The sequence below is a fragment of the Saimiri boliviensis genome, chromosome 15 (assembly GCF_048565385.1).
Source record: "Saimiri boliviensis isolate mSaiBol1 chromosome 15, mSaiBol1.pri, whole genome shotgun sequence".
Lineage (NCBI taxonomy): Eukaryota > Metazoa > Chordata > Mammalia > Primates > Cebidae > Saimiri > Saimiri boliviensis.
The window spans coordinates 23273840-23292366 of NC_133463.1; the positions used below are offsets into that span (position 1 = coordinate 23273840).

Here is an 18527-nt window from a genome sequence, read left to right on the forward strand (position 1 = left end):
GGGTGGGTTCCAGGTCTTTGCTATTGTAAACAGTGCTGCAATGAACATTCGTGTGCATGTGTCCTTGTAGTAGAATGATTTATAATCCTTTGGATATATACCCAGTAATGGGATTGCTGGGTCAAATGGGATTTCTATTTTTAGGTCCTTGAGGAATCGCCACACTGTCTTTCACAATGGTTGAATTAATTTACATTCCCACCAACAGTGTAAAAGTGTTCCTATTTCTCCACATCCTCTCCAGCATCTGTTGTTTCCCGATTTTTTAATGATCGCCATTCTAACTGGTGCAAGATGGTATCTCAATGTGGTTTTGATTTGCATTTCTCTGATGACCAGTGATGATGAGCATTTTTTCATATGTTTGTTGGCCTCCTGTATGTCTTCTTTTATAAAGTATCTGTTCATATCCTTCACCCATTTTTGAATGGGCTTGTTTGTTTTTTTCTTGTAGATCTGCTTTAGTTCTTTGTAAATTCTGGATATCAGCCCCTTGTCAGATGGGTAGGCTGCAAAATTTTTTTCCCATTCTGTTGGTTGCCGATTCACTCTACTGACTGTTTCTTTTGCCGTGCAGAAGCTGTGGAGTTTGATTAGGTCCCATTTGTCTATTTTGGCTTTTGTTGCCATTGCTTTTGGCGTTTTGGTCATGAAGTCCTTGCCTACACCTATGTCCTGAATGGTTTTGCCTAGAATTTCTTCTAAGGTTTTTATGGTGTTAGGTCTGATGTTTAAGTCTTTAATCCATCTGGAGTTAATTTTGGTGTAAGGTGTCAGGAAGGGGTCCTGTTTCTGCTTTCTGCACATGGTTAGCCAGTTTTCCTAACACCATTTATTAAACAGGGAGTCCTTTCCCCATTGCTTGTTTTTGTCAGGTTTGTCGAAGATCAGATGGTTGTGGGTATGTTGTATTTCCTCTGAAGCCTCTGTTCTGCTCCATTGGTCTATATCTCTGTTTTGGTACCAGTACCATGCTGTTTTGATTACTGTAGCCTTGTATAGTTTGAAGTCCAGTAGTGTGATGCCTCCTGCTTTATTCTTTTTGCTTAGAATTGACTTGGCTATGTGGGCTCTCTTTTGTTTCCATATGAAGTTTAAGGTGTTTTTTTCCAGTTCTGTGAAGAAGGTCATTGGTAGCTTGATGGGAATAGCATTGAATCTGTAAATTACTTTGGGCAGTATGGCCATTTTCACGATGTTGATTCTTCCTAACCATGAACATGGAATGTTTCTCCATCTGTTTGTATCCTCTCTTATTTCGTTGAGCAATGGCTTGTAGTTCTCCTTGAAGAGGTCCTTTACGTTCCTTGTTAGTTGTATTCCTAGGTACTTTATTCTCTTTGTAGCAATTGTGAATGGCAGTTCGTTCTTGATTTGGCTCTCTTGAAGTCTATTACTGGTGTATAGGAATGCTTGTGACTTTTGCATGTTGATTTTGTATCCTGAGACTTTGCTGAAGTTGTTTATCAGTTTCAGGAGATTTTGGGCTGAGATGATGGGGTCTTCCAGATATACAATCATGTCATCTGCAAATAGAGACAATTTGATTTCCTCCTTTCCAATTTGGATACCCTTTATTTCTTTTTCTTGCCTGATTGCTCTGGCTAGAACTTCCAGTACTATATTGAATAGGAGTGGTGAGAGAGGGCATCCTTGTCTAGTGCCAGATTTCAAAGGGAATGCTTCCAGTTTTTGCCCATTCAGTATGATATTGGCTGTTGGTTTGTCGTAAATAGCTTTTATTGTTTTGAGATACGTTCTGTCAATACCTAGTTTATTAAGGGTTTTTAGCATAAAGGTTGTTGAATTTTGTCAAAAGCCTTCTCTGCATCAATTGAGATAATCATGTGGTTTTTGTCTTTGGTTCTGTTTATGTGGTGAATTACGTTTATGGACTTGCGTATGTTGAACCAGCCTTGCATCCCCGGGATGAATCCTACTTGATCATGGTGGATGAGCTTTTTGATATGCTGTTGCAATCGGTTTGCCAGTATTTTATTGAAGATTTTTGCATCTATGTTCATCATGGATATTGGCCTGAAATTTTGTTTTCTTGTTGAGTCTCTGCCGGGTTTTGGTATCAGGATGATGTTTGTCTCATAAAATGATTTGGGAAGGATTCCCTCTTTTTGGATTGTCTGGAATAGTTTCAGAAGGAATGGTATCAGCTCCTCTTTGTATGTCTGGTAGAATTCAGCTGTGAACCCAACTGGACCTGGGCTTTTTTTGGGTGGTAGGCTCTTTATTGCTGCCTTGACTTCAGACCATGTTATTGGTCTATTCAGGATTTCGGCTTCTTCCAGGTTTAGGCTTGGGAGGATGCAGGTGTCCAGGAATTTATCCATTTCTTCCAGGTTTACTAGTTTATGTGCATAGAGTTGTTTGTAATAATCTCTGATGATGGTTTGGATTTCTGTGGAATCTGTGGTGATATCCCCTTTATCGTTTTTTATTGCATCAATTTGGTTATTCTCTCTTTTCTTTTTTATTAATCTGGCTAGTGGTCTGTCTATTTTGTTGATCTTTTCAAAAAACCAGCTCCTGGATTTATTGATTTTTTGAAGAGTTTTTTGTGTCTCTATTTCCTTCAGTTCTGCTCTGATCTTAGTTATTTCCTTTCTTCTGCTAGGTTTTGAGTTTTTTTTGATCTTGCTCCTCTAGCTCTTTCAATTTCGATGATAGGGTGTCAATTTTCGATCTCTCCTTTCTTCTCATGTGGGCACTCATTGCTATATATTTTCTTCTAGAGACTGCTTTAAATGTGTCCCAGAGATTCTGGTATGTTGTGTCTTCGTTCTCATTGGTTTCGAAGAACATCTTTATTTCTGCCTTCATTTCGTTGTTTATCCAGTCAACATTCAAGAGCAAGTTGTTCAGTTTCCATGAAGCTGTGTGGTTCTGAGTTAGTTTCTGCATTCTGAGTTCTAACTCGATTGCACTGTGGTCTGAGAGACTTTTTGTTATGATTTCTGTTCTTTTGCATTTGCTGAGGAGTGATTTATTGCCAATTATGTGGTCAATTTTACAGTAGGTGTGATGTGGTGCTGAGAAGAATGTATATTCTGTGGATTTGTGGTAGAGAGTTCTGTAAATGTCTATTAGGTTTGCTTGTTCCAGGTCTGTATTCAGGTCCTGGATATCCTTGTTGATTTTCTGTCTGGATGATCTGTCTAATATTGACAATGGGGTGTTAAAGTCTCCCACTATTATTGTGTGGGAGTCTAAGTCTCTTTGTAAGTCATTAAAAACTTGCCTTATGTATCTGGGTGCCACCTGTATTGGGTGCGTATATATTTAGGATCGTTAGCTCTTCTTGTTGCAGTGATCCTTTTACCATTGTATAATGTCCTTCTTTGTCTCTTTTGATCTTTGTTGCTTTAAAGTCTATTTTATCAGAGATGAGAATTGCAACTCCTGCCTTTTTTTGCTCTCCATTTGCTTGGTAGATCTTCCTCCGTCCCTTTATTTTGAGCCTTTGTGTATCCTTGCATGTAAGATGGGTTTCCTGGATACAGCACACTGATGGGTTTTGGCTTTTTATCCAATTTGCCAGTCTGTGTCTTTTGATTGGGGCATTTAGTCCATTGACATTTAGGGATAGTATTGTTATGTGTGAATTTGATACTGTCATTTTGATGCTACCTGGCTGTTTTGTTGGTTAGTTGATGCAGATTCTTGATTGTGTTGATGCTCTTTTACCATTTGGTGTGTTTTTGGAGTGGCTGGTACTGGTTGTTCCTTTATATGTGTAGAGCCTCTTTCAGGAGTTCTTGTAGAGCAGGTTTGGTGGTGATGAAATCTCTGAGTGCTTGCTTGTTCACAAAGGATTTTATTTTTCCTTCACTTATGAAGCTTAGTTTGGCTGGATAGGAGATTCTGGGTTGAAAGTTCTTTTCTTTAAGGATGTTGAATATTGGCCCCCAATCTCTTCTGGCTTGTAGGGTTTCTGCTGAGAGATCTGCTGTGAGTCTAATGGGCTTCCCTTTGTGGGTAACCCGACCTTTCTCTCTGGCTGCCCTTAGCATTTTCTCTTTCATTTCAACCCTGGTGAATCTGACAATTATGTGCCTTGGGGTTGCTGTTCTTGAGGAGTATCTTTGTGGTGTTCTCTGTATTTCCTGGATTGGAATATTGGTCTGCCTTGCTAGGTTTGGGAAGTTTTCCTGGATAATATCCTGAAGAGTATTTTCCAGCCTGGATTCATTCTCTTCATCACATTCAGGTACACCTATCAGACGTAGATTAGGTCTTTTCACATAGTCCCACATTTCTTGAAGATTTTGTTCATTTCTTTTTGCGCTTTTTTCTCTGTTCTTGCCTTCTCTTTTTATTTCATTGAGTTGATCTTCGACCTCTGATATCCTTTCTTCTGCTTGGTCAATTCGGCTGTTGAAGCTTGTGCATGCTTCATGAAGTTCTTGTGTTGCATTTTTCAGCTCCATCAATTCACTTATACTCCTCTCTATGCTGTCCATTCTCATCAGCAGTTCGTCCAATCTTTTTTCAAGGTTCCTCTTTTCTTTGCGTTCGGTTAGAACATGTTCTTTTAGCTCACTGTAGTTTCTTACTACCCACCTTCTGAAGTCTGATTCTGTCATTTCATCACCCTCCTTCTCCATCCGGTCTGGTTCCCTTGCTGGTGAGGAGTTGTGAACCCTTTTAGGAGGAGAGGTGTTCTGGTTTCGGGAGTTTTCATCCTTTTTGCGCTGGTTTCTTCCCATTTTTGTGGGTTTATCCACCTGTTGTCTGTCTCTGTCCCAGGGAGTTGGAGCTTTATGAGTTTCCGTTGCACTACTGCCTTTTTTGATTTTTCTTTCAGGTCTGACCCGCCCAGCTAGCAGCACGGCTAGCCACTGCCTGCCTGCAGGGGCTTTGCTGAGCTGCTGTGGGCTCTGCCCAGCTGCCCTGAGCTCTTCCCTGCAGTCCTTTTTATATGGGTGTAGTTAGAACTGTCTGGGCAATGGTGGCCCCGCCTCTGTTATGGTGGACTGTCTCTGTTGTGGCAGGTTGCCTCGGCAACGGCAGCCTGCCTTCGTAGCGGTGGAGAGTCTTAGTAATGGCGGAAGCCCCTCCCCCACGGAGCCGGACCGTCCCGGTTCAGCTGTGCTTGGTTTGAAGGGCTCAACCCAGAGGGTTTCCAATTACTGTTTTTGTTTTCCTTGTTGTTGGGGGTGGAGGGGTGGGACCAACTGAGCCTGATCACCTGGCTCCCTGACTCAGAGTCTTTTCTTTTAAGTTGAAGGACCCCGCGTTCCGGTCGCTTGTTGAAAAGGCGCCGGGATCTCCCGTGCTGCGACTCACGGAGTCGGCTTGAACCGCGGCGCCAGCTCCTGGCGGATTTTTTGCCTAGGAATCTCCTGGCCTGGCTCGCTGTTTCAGATGAATGGGCTATTCTGCCATCTCAGGGCTCTGCTCGCCAGCTAAGAGGGCTCCCAGTCCAGTGGCTTTTGTACGGAGAACCGCAGCAACAGGGAGTGGTCACAGCAGCCGCGCGGGCGGAATCAGCCCCGCGGGGGCCAAAACAGCCGCACCGGCTGGGACTGCGACGCTGGCGACCCCTCTGCCTGGGTATCTCCTGGTCTGTGGGCAATAAGAGTTCGTCTGGAAATGCGGCGTCCACTCACCCTCTGCACTTTCACTGGGAGCTGAAGTCCTGAGCTGTTCTTAGGCGGCCATCTTCCCAGCATAGATTGCAGTAATCTTAATGTTCTTTGCATACTTTTCACTTTGTCTTGAGTCTTAATCCAAACAAAGCCACTGGAATAACAAAAGAATGAAGTAAGTTCCTGGATAGATTTGAAGCTCAATTTGTCTCCTTATATGGATAAACTGTATTAAGACTCACATCTGTCTTTGGACAAAAAGAATGTAAAAGTGTACACAAAATGTTGGCAAAAGTTAGATTAGTTCATTTCCATACCTCAAATTTGATATTGTCTTGCTTACATAGGTACTGAAAGCAGGTGTGTGTTTAGTAGAGAGTTTATTATTTTCTAGAAGTGAATAATTTCTAAAGTTTTTTTTTCTTGTAACTTTTCTTTTTTTTTTTTTTTTTTTTTTGAGACGGAGTTTCACTCCTGTTACCCAGGCTGGAGTGCAATGGCGCGATCTCGGCTCACCGCAACCTCCGCCTCCTGGGTTCAGGCAATTCTCCTGCCTCAGCCTCCTGAGTAGCTGGGATTACAGGCACGCGCCACCATGCCCAGCTAATTTTTTGTATTTTTAGTAGAGACGGGGTTTCACCATGTTGACCAGGATGGTCTCGATCTCTTGACCTTGTGATCCACCCGCCTCGGCCTCCCAAAGTGCTGGGATTACAGGCTTGAGCCACCGCGCCCGGCCCTTCTTGTAACTTTTCTACAAAATGTTACAATATCAGACTAATTTACAAGTGAAACTTTGTCAACTTAGTAACAAGCTGGGCAGAATATACTGTAAACTTTCTTCTGAGACCTCATCCTGGCTAAAATTCAGCTGATTTCTTTTGTTGTTGTTGCTGTTTGTTTTATTTGTTTTTCTTGAGATGCTGTCTTGCTCTGTCACCAGGCTGGAGTACAGTGGTGTGATCTTGGCTCAGTGTGACTTCTGCCTCCGAGGTTCAAGTGGTTCTCCTGCCTCAGCCTCCTGAGTAGCTGGGACTACAGGCATGTACCACCATACCTGGCTAATTTTTTTATTTTTAGCAGAGACAGAGTTTCACCTTGTTGACCAGGATGGTCTGGATCTCTTGACCTCATGATCTACCAGCCTTGGCTTCCCAAAGTGCTGGGATTACTGGCATGAGCCACCATGCCTGGCCAACTGATTTTCTTTTTTTCTTTTTCTTTTCTTTTTTGTTTTTTTTTTGAGAGGAAGTCTTGCATTGTCGCCCGGGCTGGAGTGTAATGGTGTGATCTCAGCTCACTGCAACCTCTGCCTCCCAGGTTCACGTGATTCTCCTGCCTCAGCTTCCCAAGTAGCTGGGATTACAGTTGCACACCACCACACCCAGCTAATTTTTAAAAATTTTTAGTAGAGATGGAGTTTCACTGTGTTGGCCAGACTGGTCTCGAACTTCTGACCTCATGATCTGCCTGCCTTGGCCTCCCAAAGTGTTGGGATTACAGGCATGAGCTACTGCTCCCGGCCCAAATGATTTCTTTAATTATCTTATATAGTTGTCACTTGGTTATAGAAACATCATAAAACTGAGGGAAACATATTAATTGTTTTACTTCAGCAGTTCTCATGAATAATTGTCCTAGCTCACATTCTTAATTTCAAAAAAAAAGTGAATGAACAGATTTTCCTTTTTAAGATGCTATTTTTTTTTTCTTTTTAAAACAGAGTCTTGCACTGTTGCCCAGGCTGGAGTATAGGGATATGCTCTTGGCTCACTGCAACCTCTGCCTCCTGGGTTCAAGCAATTCTGCCTCAGCCTCCCAAGTAGCTGGGATTATAGGCACATGCCACCATGCCTGGCTAATTTTTGTATTTTTAGTAGAGATGGGGTTTTACCACGTTGCCCAGGCTAGTCTTGAACTCCTGACCTCATGACCTGTCCACCTAGGCCTCCCAAAGTGCTGGGATTACAGGTGTGAGCCACCATGCCTGGCCCAGGATGCTGATTTTAACAAGCAGGCTAAGACTAAGAGGGTTCTGAAATTCTGAAAGGGCTGAGATGTTCTACAAATGTGGTTAGACAAGGTTACATATTTATTTTATTATTTATACATAGATGCTTTTCAACTTATGATAAGGATGCATCCCAATAAACCTATCTTAAGCTAAAAATGTAGTAAGTCAAGCATGCATTTAGTACACCTAATGTCCCAAACATCATAGGTTAGCCTAGCCTACTTTAAACATGCTCAGAACACTTATGGTTGGGCAAAATCACCTAATATAAAGCAATTTTATAATAAAGTGTTGCATATCTCATGTAATTTATTGAATACTGTACTGAAAGTGAAAAACAAAATGAGTACTTAAGTGTGCTTAAGTGTGCTTTCTAGTGAATATGTATTACTTTCACACTGTTGTAAAGTCAAAAAATTGTGCATCGAGAATTCTACAAAGGTGATTAGACACAGTCAAATATTTATCCTTTGTAGTAGAAGGACTAAAATCAGCTAAAATGCAAAGTAGATTATTTTTCAAAGAATGTTTGTTAGTGACTGTTGCCAAAGAACTACCTGCAATACTGAAAATGTTGTTCAACGGTTTTGAATCTGTTGCAGGTCTTTCTGGGTTGACTCCCCTCCTGGCTCCCCTCCTGGTTACCTACGATGTTTCTTGTTAGTTGGCAGGAGGTGGGAAAGGGGGTTGTGATGAGGGAATGGAATAGAAAATAAAAGTGCCTTTTTTTTTTTTTTTTTTTTTTTTTCAAAATGTGGAGCTTCCATTTAGTATTTCCACTCTCCACATATGAAAAGAAATACATTGGAAGACTACCAGGAGTGCTTGCAGGATATGGAAAAACTATCATTGATTGTTTTGTAATGAAAAAAGCCCTGTATCTTGTCAATTGTCTGGTGATTTTCTCTTTAGGTGGCCAGGCGTGGGAAACTAGACTCATCAGTATCTATTATCCAAAGATATCATGTAATTCTGTACAAAGAAAGCTTAGGATTTATGCATTTCTCCTGCTTAAGCCCTAAAGTATGTCTACATGATGATACCAACTTGAGAAAAAGTGAGCGAGGGATCTTATTTTTATTTTTAGCTGTGTTGTGTCAAATATCCAACTAGATTTTCTTCAGTCTGATTATTTGGCCAGCACAGGAAGAAGGGAGGGAGAGAGAAGAAGGGAAAGAGGAAGTGACTGCTGAAGGTACAGATTATTTACTGAGATCCTGTGCAACATGTGGTATTACAGCCTCATTGACTCGATTCAGTTGAATCATGTAAGATTGATGCTTTTACTGGTCAAAATGGTTAAATATCAGCAATTTTGTATGCTGCAACATATTAGGTAGTGATGAATGCCTATGTTCTCATTATTCATTAATTTAACAAGTATTTATTAAGTAGAATCTTATACAAAAGAGTATGAAAGCCCAAAGGCTCTTCTAGAGCTTCTTGGCCTGGGACTAGTGTACTCTTGTTTCTTTCCTTTTTGGTTGAATCCTACTAGTCTTTTAAAATTACTCTCAAAATTACTTTCTCTGTGAGTTACTGTGTTTTGTTTCATTATTATTATTATCCTGCAGAGTTCCTGATTTTTATATAATGTGATTAACTTGTACATAGAATTTTGTCTTATCTTTCCATTTAGCAAGAAATATATTACATGTTATTAAATTTTCATCACTTATATTTTGGGAGCTATAAAATATTCATTTAAGCAGACAGTTTATTAGCTATTCCCGTATTGGGGGAGGATTAGGTGGTTGGATTACTGTCTTTGTGCATAAAGCTTTTTCTGTTAGTTTAGTTTATTTCCCTAGGACAGAGTCCCCAAAGTGGAATTACTTGGTCAGATGGTCTGAACATAGAAAAAATCTCTTGATACATGTCAACTGGAAATAACTATTTTTAATACTGCTTGATATATGGAGTTTGACTCCTCATCAGTCACAGGATATGTTAAAAATTATTTAGAATGAGTTGCTCACACGGTGGTCCAAAACCATATTCAGTGACAATGTCATAATCTGTGTAAAGAAAAAAGTTTGAAGTTGCTGGTATCAAGAGAATCACTAGATTTTCTCAATGGGAATGCTTCTGAACAAGCCAATACCAAAAAGAAAGATTGAGTTCCTGACGCATACATGATTTCCTAAAGTTCTGCTTGTAATTATTTTATCTTGTGAAAATGAGGAAAAAGGAGACCAAGTGTCAGCCTATGTTTGGGGGAATTTTCTGGAAATGAAGTTACAATTTTCACATCTTGGGAAAGAAGAAGAAGTAAAATGCAGGCTATGTTTCAATTGGGATGGCCTGTTTTGGTTTAAAATATATGATAAATCAGAGGTTGAGCAGTACTGATCAACAATATTATAAGCATATTCAAAAATTCCTATGTGTTCTCTACAATATATCGCCCTAAATAAGATAAAACAATTGAATTCATGCTGATTAGACTCTGATATGCTTTGGCTCTGTGTCACCACCCAAATCTTATCTCAAATTGTAATCGTCATGTGTGGAGAGAGGGACCTGGTGCAAGGTGATTGGATTATGGGACTGGTTTCCTTCATGCTATTCTTGTAACAGTGATGGCATTCTCATGAGATCTGATGGTTTAAAAGTGGCAGTTTCCGTTGAGCTCTCTCTCTGCCTCCCTTCCTCTCTCTCTCTCTTTCTATCATGCTGCCATGTGAAGAAGGTTCCTTTCTCCCCCTTCCCTTTCTGCCACGACTGTAATTTTCCTGAGGCCTCCCAGTCATGCAGAACTGTGAGGCAATTAAATCTCTTTCCTTTATAAATCACCCAGTCTCAGGTATTTCTTTACAGCAGTGTGAAAATAGACTAATGCAGACTCTTGCTTCTCTGGGGAGAAAACTCCTCTGAGGAGGAAATATACCAATGAGGAATAAATGTCTATATCTGATGTCATAGTGTTGGGAGGGAGGGACAGTGGGAGTACACAGAGAGAGAGTGGGACCACGAAACCAGAGAGGATGTGACTGCCATGTGTACTGGCCATCTTGCTTGTCCAGATGATGCTTTGAGACCAAGTTACCCTAGAAACCAGAAGTGGAGCCCTACAATAATCAAGCCATGGCTCAAGAAGGGTCCCTAACTAACCTTATGTGAATCTCTAGCCACATCTTACAAGGGAAGTACCTGGAGCCTGAGAGTAATCTGCCTTGGGTTCAAGATAAAGCATGAGAGAAGGGGTAGTTGTCAGGGCCTCTCAGGGCTACTTCTGTGGGAGGCTGTGGAGTATAGCAGTCTGGACTATGGACTCTGGAGCTTGGGTGAGCAACTCGATATCTCTGCCCACTTACTAGCAATATGACGTCAGGTGAATTATGTAAACTCTCTGTGCCTTAGTTTACTTATCTGTAAGATGAGGACAGTAACAGTCCCTACTGCAGAATGGCTCTAAAGAATATGTGATTTCATTTACATTAAGTGTTTAAATAGTGCTTTGAATGTAGTAAGTGCTGTGTATTTATTTTTTTCCTCTTACTATATCAAAATAAACATCCAGACAAGGCTACAGCAAAATGTTTAGTATATTTTAAAAATAGTAAATACATTTAAAATATTTAGCATATTTTATTTTTTTCTTTTTATTTATTTTATTTTTTTCTTTTTTTTATTGCATTTTAGGATTTGGGGTACATGTGAAGAACATGCAAGATTGTTGCATAGGTACACACATGGCAGTGTGATTTGCTGCCTTCCTCCCCTTCACCTATATCTGGCATTTCTTCCCATGCTATCTCTCCCCACCTCCCCATCCCCCCATCCCACCCCCATTTCCCCCAACAGACCCCAGTGTGTAGTGCTCCCCTCCTTGTGTCCATATGTTCTCATTGTTCAACACTCATCTATGAGTGAGAACATGCGGTGTTTGATTTTCTGCTCTTGTGTCAGTTTGCTGAGAATGATGGTTTCCAGGTTCATCCATGTCTCTACAAAGGACACGAACTCATCGTTTTTGCATGATATTCCATGGTGTATATTTAGCATATTTTAAATGTGTATGTTCAACACATTCACCTTTATGTGCACTACACTAAACATGACTGTATGGATAACCTCATTCAGGGATCAAGTCCAAAGTCTAAATCCAAGGTCCTTGGTGGCATGAGCCATGACACGTGGGCTTCCCGGTGCACCCCATGCAAGAACCTGGTGGTTATCCCACTGCTTCCCTCCTTGGTCACTACACAGATTAAATAGCTGTTTTGGCTTTTTTTAAGTAGTAGGTATTGACAGTACTCCACTCAACAGAACCATTTGTTAGACCGAGAAGCAACTCTGATAAGCTGTGTCTGTCTCCCTGACTTTCCAGCTACTTCAGATCAGCTGTTTAGAGCAAGAAATACAGTGCTGAGGCTTCATGTCTGAGCTTTCCCCAGATCTGGACTGCTAAGCTGTGTGGAACACTGAGCTGATGAAAGTGGTCAAATTGGGCTCATTCATGGAGAATTCAGAGTTCCCCCAGTGCCCTGACACTATACAAGTGAATGGAAAATCAGACCACAAGAAATAGTGCAGAACAAGACACAGGATTTCTTTTGTTTCTGTTCTGGTCAGAGGAAATTGTAGGATCCAAGGTTTATCAGTACCACCCCCACACCACATTTTGGAAGGCAGGCAAAAGAGCTATGCTTGAAAACGTCCCATTCTGTGTTGAAAGTAGGAGAAATTACAAGTCCTTTTTTGTAATTAGACATTTAAAAGAATGTTGTAAAACATGCATACCTGTCCACAAGGTAAAGCACAGGTCTGGAAAACCTCACATCTAGGTCTGCGTTGCAAAATCTTTGTGCATTAAAAAGAATGATGCCTGAAATATGAACTATGGGACCCAGGACATTTTGTATTTTCTAGAAACCAACTATCAAAGAAAGAAAGATACATTATTTAATATTTAAGTCATGAGGATGTAGAGTTTCAACAAAGAATTGTTGTTGGCTGGGCTGTTTATATGTGCCTGCGGTAAACCTAAGACCTTTTGCTTCTCTGAACAATTCAATCTGGCAATTATATAAGGTGTTTTCATAGCTTTTTTTCCTTCTTGAATAATCATTTTTCTTTGTATCTCAGTATCAGTGTCTCATAATAAAACATCTAATTATGAGATACCAAAAATATTTTTTTGTTTTTCTTTAATATATACTGATATATGAAAAATATAAAATTTATAAATGACATTGGATTTTGCCTATATATGTTAAAAGCAAAATGAACCTTACAGCCCTGAAAGAATTATTTTAAAAAATGACTGAAAGTAAACAAAATTTTAACTGTCTGATTCCAGGATTATTTGCTATACGTGAAAAAAGAAACTGCAACATGCAAGTTGGAAGGATTCATTAAAATTCATGGCAAAACTCACTGGGAATGAATCAAATTGGAAAATACTGTTAGAGCTATAGTTGAATGTATGCTTATGCCTCTAGGGGTCATTTATTTGAAATCTTTCTCTCACACATGCCATACATGTAGATTTTTATCTGTTCCAAGTGTACTGAAGCTTACAGAAAATATGTTAAAACTCTTCAAAAGAGACTTTCCCATTGCTCTAGAGAGTGATTTCTGCTTTTGCCTTGCATGTGTTCTGGCCAGGTAGTTCTTTCAGCTGTTGTGATCACTCAGCTGTGTGCTGCTTTGTGTCTGACAGAGGAGTAACAGAACAGCCCCAGAGATAAGAACAAGTTTGAGCAATTGGAAGATGCTGGGAAAGATTAAAGACAACGGGAGAATTCACTGGAGCAGCATGAAAAATAAATTACCTGAGTGAAACAATGATTAATGAAGTCACTCTTAGAGGCCCACTAAAATTGCTGAAGAGTATTCTTAAATACTTTTAGAAGTTCTTTTTCAGTTTGTGTGTGCAGTGAAATATGTTGTAACATTGCAAATGCTTTAAGTTACTAATACAGAAACAATTTTTTATTATACTTTAAAAAATAGTGTTAGTATATATTCTCTCATCATGGCAAGATTCTGAATTCATTTCCTATGCCTTGCCAACAGCCTTCTGAAATACAAATTTCAGAGTAATACAAAGAAAAATTTAATGTATTGTCACAAATTGTCCTTGAAGCTAATAATCAAAATAAATAGGCATGTATTTAAATAACTTTTTTCTATGGATTGTATTATTTTTATGAGTAAGTACAACCAGCATAGTTTATCAGCAAAGCAACAGAAAGCTCTGTTCATGAGAAAATGTAAGCAGAAATTCTATAGGCTAGAAATATTTAACACATTTGTAGAATAAAGAGATTTCTGAGACAAAGGTCTTAGTATCACACATTTTAGTTTTGGTGAGGGTTACAAGAACAGAAAATGGCAGGATTTTTGTGTATATGTTAGTATGTGTATACTTTCTAAATATGGGGAGGAGTGAATAGAGTTTTAGAAAAATAAAATACTCTTTTCCAATGCTGCGTTTTATATTAAAGTAATTTATCAAGAAGCTGTAGGTTATAAATCTTTAGCTTATGACTATAGCAAGGGACTCCACTTGAACTCAAAATATATGCTCTCTGAGATTCCAACACATCCGAAAAGCTTGTCACGTGCTTGTCTGGGAGCTATTTGAAAGATGTCCAGGAAACCTCATGAGAAAGAGTGAGTCATCCTCAGGCAGTTACCCTAAAGTGGAGAAAGGGCTGCGAAAAGAAGGCCTAAATGAAAGCAGAGGGGCGGGTTCATTTTTGTGGTACTCAAGTGGAGCTTCTACATCCCCTTCTTATTTTTCTTGGGGATTGTGCCAGATCTGGGTGGAGAGGACTCAAAGTGAAATAAGGAAGAGAACGTTTTCACTTTCTTACTAAAACATCGACGATACCAGGAAACAACGAGGTAGCACCTTTGTGGTCCTGAAGAAGAGGATGGGAGGAAACAGGGCCTTTGTGCATAACTTAGCAGCAAGTGGTGGGTCATGCATAATCCCAGGGGCAGTGACCAGAGCCGAGTCACAGGCCAGGGCTCTCAGGAGGAGATTTCTCTCCACTTGAGTGGGAAAGATCGCTGGTGGAGGGGTGACATGATGAACACTTGAGACTGTGACAATTTTGGCAAGATGCAGCTTTGATACATGCTTTGGGGCCTGTTTGGCTTGAGAAGCTGAAGTGGCTTTGGAGAGTGGATATCCTCAAGCATAGCAGTGAGTGTTGGACATCCCAGTATCAGGAGAAGGAAAGAGGAAGGCTGCCACGTGACAGCTGGGAGGAGCTGGATTGGGAGTTCACTGAGGATACCCATCAGTGACCCCTGAGACCAATAGATGAGAAATTGACCTGAGGGAGAGAAGAGCATGAAACTAAAGAAGAAGCAGTATCTCATATTCTTTGTGACTTGTACTCCTGCATGGACCCCTCCAAACTCATATAGCTACTGGCAAAGCGGATGTTCCGTATTGTAATCAATTTATATTTCTGAAAATAAAAATCAATAACTCACTATCTGGTAATAAGGAATATAATTATCACTATTTATGGAAAGGCTATTAAATGCTAGGGAACCTCTGCATTTATTTAGATGGAAATGCATAGATTATTAATATCATTTCTTCCCAACAGCCAATATAAGCCCAAGTCTGAAAGGGCGATGCAGGGGTGGCCGAGGCTCTCAAGGCTATCAGGGGGGTTCCCCTTTGTGTGGACAGTATTTCAGGCAGTAGTGTCCCTTCTGTGCCTATACTTCTGCTCTGTGTGGCCACCTCATTTGTCCTAAGATTGCTTTTCAAAACAGGGACTTAACCTGCTTTCAGAGTGGATGTATGTTGTCCCTTCCTTCTAATCTGTAAATCCTGTAATAATTCAGTAGGTATCATTGTGCTCACCTGATGGATGACAAAACTGAGACTCAGAGGAGTCAAACAAATTGCTCAAGTGAGTGGCAAGTAGAGGTCGAGTTTTGATTTAGGCCCACATTCACATTTCTGTACAACTAGTGTGATCTGTATGGTTTTCTCTTAGTGCAAGCTACTGCATTCCATTGTGGGTAGGAGTAAAAGACCTTAAGGAATTGACTTCTCAGTGAAGTGAAATTGCCTCTCTAAATGGTAGAATGCAGCAATGGTGTTTTCTCAGATCGAGTGTAATGTGATTCAGTGGCAGAATAGCCATGTAACTACATTGTAAGTCTAGTTCCTCAACTTGCTGTGTCTCCAACTTGTGGTTGATTCCTTTGACTCCTCGTCATCTCTAACTTGGTATAAAAGCTATAAAGATGACATTTTGGTTTTGAGAAAGAATATGGCCTCTAATATAAGGTCTGTTTTGTTATGAAGCAAGACTATATGGGATAGTAGTCTATCCATTTCTGTGTCCATTTTATTTGGTTTCCAAAGTGATCATGTGTAGTAAATGAAGTTAGCCTTTCGTACCGCGAGTCTCAGACCAAATGTCAGTCTTTCCATGAAGCATTTCCAGGCTCATCCCTTAGGTAATATGCAATCTCTCTGTGTTCTGTACATACTGAATTTGAAGCACTTATCTTTCATTTTAAAAGTGATTTGACTTTGTTTTCCCTGTGAGCCTGTGAGCTCCTGGAGGGTTGGGATCACATTTTTCTCTGTACCCACAGCACCTTGTCTAGGTCCTATTTATTGCATAATCTGTGCTCGATAAATGTGTGTGAGTGACTAGTTCTCACAATGCCTTTTTAAATGATGACTTATTTGTATGTGGAAATCTACTCATTTGCATGTGGAAGCACTTATTTTTAAATGACCAAACTACCTCTATAGTAACTTGGAGTTACTAAAAGCCATTAGCTTTGATTTAAATAAAATGTGAGGTAACCCCCAAGTGGTATCTATATGAATTAAATCAAAGTCTTCAGTCTGACTGTATTATTGGGATATTACATATTCACGGCTCTGTCACTGCCTTCTTGAATGGAAGGAGCTTTCAACTTCCATCTGAGGGAGTCACATTCTGTGTGTGGAGGAGTGATTGAAAAAAATGGGAAGTCAACAGTGTTCTCTGTGTTGTATACATATGACCTGATTTATTTGATTTTCATCTAAAACTGCTATGTAAAAGGCCAGTTGCTGTTTGACTTTTCTTTTTATACCTCACTTAAGTAATAAAACTACTTGAAAAAGTACATTTTTCTCTTTCTCCCTCCTGCTCAGTAACTGGTCTCTCAGAGTCTGTGGTTTTCTGATTCATTGCCACGTCGCATCGTTTAGGGTTGAGCCTCCCTCTGTCCTTGAAATGTTGACTCTTCTCCTTTTTTATGTTTAAGATAATAGAAATCTATTAATAATAGGTATGTTTCATAAAATAAATATTAAGATAGATAACATCTGCTACAAGACGTATTTACTTGTTTATAAAAGTGCCTTCTCATGGACCTATTGTTGGTTCTGTGTTATGAGGCATTTGATAATGATATATCATGTCTCTATTCCAGAATATCTGGATGTTAACTTTGAATTGCCAAAATGGTTTTCTGAATTTGTATACAGTTCTGGCTTGTGGCCTGAAAGTCACAATATCACCAAATAATTTTGATTCTTAGAATAAGTAAAATACATATTCTATATCCACATTCTAAGCATTGAGAGAAAAGATTTATCTTTATTTATAATAAGTATCATCATAATTGCTAGTATTTTTCTGCAGCACTGCAATGGGATAAGTGCCACAGAGTTGTGTTGGTGCAGCTTTCTGTAGCTGAATTTACAACTCTTAATCCAAATGAAATACAATTTTTACTTGAGGCAGATTTGCAAGTGGAAGAATGACTATTAATTCTGCAATTCCAAAATAACTAATGTACTTGGTTTGAAGCCAGGTACACTGTGAGTTCTGGACTTAAGTGCTCATGTGGGAAATACAGAGAGAGACTTTAACATATGGATTCTCAGAAGAAAATGCAACTGTTCCATGCAAGAAATATTGAGTTATTCTTAGTACTTTTTAATGTGTGGTTGACTATATATTTTTGAGTGGTCCCATTTTTAACACTTGGCAATTTAAGCCAAAGATCTTCATTTCCTGGGGTAATTTTAATAACTCACCCATTCATACAGCAGGCATTTAGTGAGGATTGATGGTATAACATTGCCCTTGACTTGATGAGAAATGCAAGGAAAATAGAAGCAATATCTGTCTTCATTGAATTTACAATATTAGTAGAAAATAAAACTGTTACATGCTTGAATACACACACATATATGTACACATATGCAACAAGTAGAAATCAAAATGGATCTATCTGTTGATGCGTTAAAAATACTTTCTGATTCCCTGCTATCCTATGACGTAGGCAGAGGTTTTGCAGCACCTGCCTTTGAGGAACTGATAACCTGGTGGTGGAGGGAAGGCAGATATGTGAAGCAATCCCAATACAGAGAAATGTAGTAAAAATCAAGAGACAAACCAACCATCTGAAATGTCATCAGAGCTCTGCTAACATAACTACAATCCTGCCTGTGAGAATGGGAGGAAGCTTCAGAGAAGAATGGAAGTCAGAAGGAGGTTCTGCAAAGAAACTGTAGGCAAGTTGGGTTGTGTGTCCATTCACCCTGAGACAGAGTAAAGACGGGAGGAGACTTGTGTGAGGTCAGAAGAGCCTTGTCTGAAGAACTCAGTTACATATTGCAAGAAAGTTATATTTGCACTGATAAATATTTACAATTTATATTATTCCATAGATGCATTTCAAAGAGAGAAAAATGGGAAGGTATCGCAGGCAAGAGAAACATCACAGGTGATGGTACAAGAAGTAGAAATATATACACAGAAGAGAGTAGTCCACTTAAATGGATCATTTTACTAAAACGATATAAAACGAGATGAATTTAGGGATGAACAGCATCTGACTGAAAGGTTAAGTCAAATGAGAAATAAATGAAAACTGTTTAAAAAATATAAAAAATGTGGGTGCTAGCTATTACA

General features: G+C 39.6%; 1 long non-coding RNA gene across 5 annotated transcripts in view; it reads left to right on the forward strand.

Annotated features, from left to right (window-relative positions):
- Window positions 1-18527, forward strand: part of LOC120362337 (uncharacterized) — a 450979-nt gene that overhangs the window by 243746 nt on the left and 188706 nt on the right. The window lies entirely within an intron of this gene.